The sequence below is a fragment of the Clarias gariepinus genome, chromosome 21 (assembly GCF_024256425.1).
Source record: "Clarias gariepinus isolate MV-2021 ecotype Netherlands chromosome 21, CGAR_prim_01v2, whole genome shotgun sequence".
Taxonomy (NCBI): Eukaryota; Metazoa; Chordata; class Actinopteri; order Siluriformes; family Clariidae; genus Clarias; species Clarias gariepinus.
In genome coordinates, this window is record NC_071120.1 from 10,920,206 (window position 1) to 10,922,412 (window position 2,207).

The following is a 2,207-nucleotide window of genomic DNA, read 5'->3' on the forward strand; positions in this document are numbered from 1 at the left end:
TTGTATTCCTATACACTTAAGTGCTAGGACAAAAGCATATCTGTCTTTCTGTTAAATATTGTAGCTCAGATATTATCCTCCCAGTGGGACTTTATTTTATATTATTGTGGCACAAATACTTTAAACATTTCTATGGCAACATTTTTAGTCATTGCCTTTTGCCATAATCAGGCTACTTTGCATAATCATAAATTGATTTTCAACATATTTAGAGCCTTATTTAGAACCGTGATCAAGAGGTTAAAAGGGAGTAACCCAGCAGTTTAAGGAGGGGGGCTTAAATTAATTACCCTTTAATTAATTATCATTATCTGTCCTTTCAGGATCAGTAGAAGGGGACATCTAGCTTACACAACTATTAAGATGCATTTATTCTACAGTATTTTATTAATTTCATGCAAGTGACAGTAATATGCTTAGATAAATAAGCTTGTAGTGTTTAAATGTTGTTGAGTGTTATATGATGTGTTAGCATGAATGTTCAGTATACCAATTATATAAGCACTGATTGCCAATTAAGTACAGGTTTCAAACAAGTTTGTGGGAAAAACAAAGCAAAAGGACAGTCCAAGGTAACATGAGTGACCACTTGTGGCTAAAAGCATGAAGGAATGTAGAGCCAGTGGAAGGACACATAATGGAATTGAAATCTGGAAGGGTTATTTTTGGCAGGGGGCAAAAATAATACAGTGGCTTGGGAAAATATTGAATATTACAAAAACAAGAAAAAAATGAACAGTAACTTTCAGTCACATTTTACAGAGCCTCCCCTCCGATTGGTTAAAGTGATGGAACTGAAAACTAAAAACAACAATATGCATTTCTCCTTGCCTTTTACTAACTTTATCAGTGGTTTAGACCGGGTAAAATAGGAGACAACAAAATTGAAACTAAATTGCATTACATTTGAGAACTTTTCCATGTTGTTGTTTTTTTTCTCTAAAATACAAAACTGTTAATGCCTAAAGCCTTTCCAAGATCTACAACATTCATCTATGTCTTTGGCATAATACACAGACAAACCACATATACATATACAGTAGATACATCATTTAGAGTATAACCTGGATATTGTTATTTGTTGAACGTTTAAAACATGATAAAATATGATTCTGTGTATGAGGTATTATGGTCTTTTGAGCATAATGAAGGTAAATAAATTGATCATTATTACTATAGCATTACCAGAACCTTGTGTTGAACCATCACCTTCAAGGAGGAAATGTGGTGAGAAAAGCATTCTAAGTGTGATAGGAGATGACTTAAATGCTTAGTGAAATCAAATCGTAAAAAAAAAAAAAAAAAAAAATCAACAGTAGAGCATTTCAACACGCACAATAGAGAGAGAGAACCCAAGGAACATCAGCTGTGTGGCTTTAGGAAAGTGAAACTAATCAGACAAAAAGGCTTCAATTTGCTAGGGAGCATAAAGTGCACAGAGACTGTAGAGCATTGGAAAATGGTTGTGTGGTCTGATGAGTCCAGGGTTTGTAGAGAGACGGAAGAAGCAGCCTGACTCTCTCATCATCAATACAAGATCTTGGAGAGAAAATAATACCACTCTGGATGAAAATACAATAATTGTTGTAAATTGTTGTAAATTACCTAAATTTATTGAAACGATCAAAGCTAAGAAAAACTTCGTGTGCCACTTTTTTTTTTGGATAAGCAGTGTATATTTGTGTGTGTATATATATTTTATGTGTCACATATATTTATATTATATATACACATACATTTTTAGTCACTCACTTTTGCCATAATCAGGCTACTTTGCTACTTTGATTTAATCTGTTCCTGGGGTTTGTAGAGAGACAGAAGAAGCTGCCTAAGCTTATCGAAACGATTTTTTTTTTTTTTGATGAGCAGTGTATATTTGTTTATTTAAGGAAGACAAAAATAAAGTTGTTTATGTAGGGAAGCAAACAGATATATATATATATATATATATATATATATATATATATATATATATATATATAATTTTTTATTTTTTTTTTACAAACACTTTAAAAAAAAAGCAACAGGTAAACTAATGTAATTTTTGTAATTCTCCGTATATATTCAGAAATATATGAAATATGTATGTGTCAATTTTTTTGACAAAAGTTTTTTATATATATATATAAATTTCAGGCTTTAATAGGAATGAGTGGCGCTGTTGAACGCAGCACGGTGTCACTATGTCCCGCCCCGTGTTACGTAAC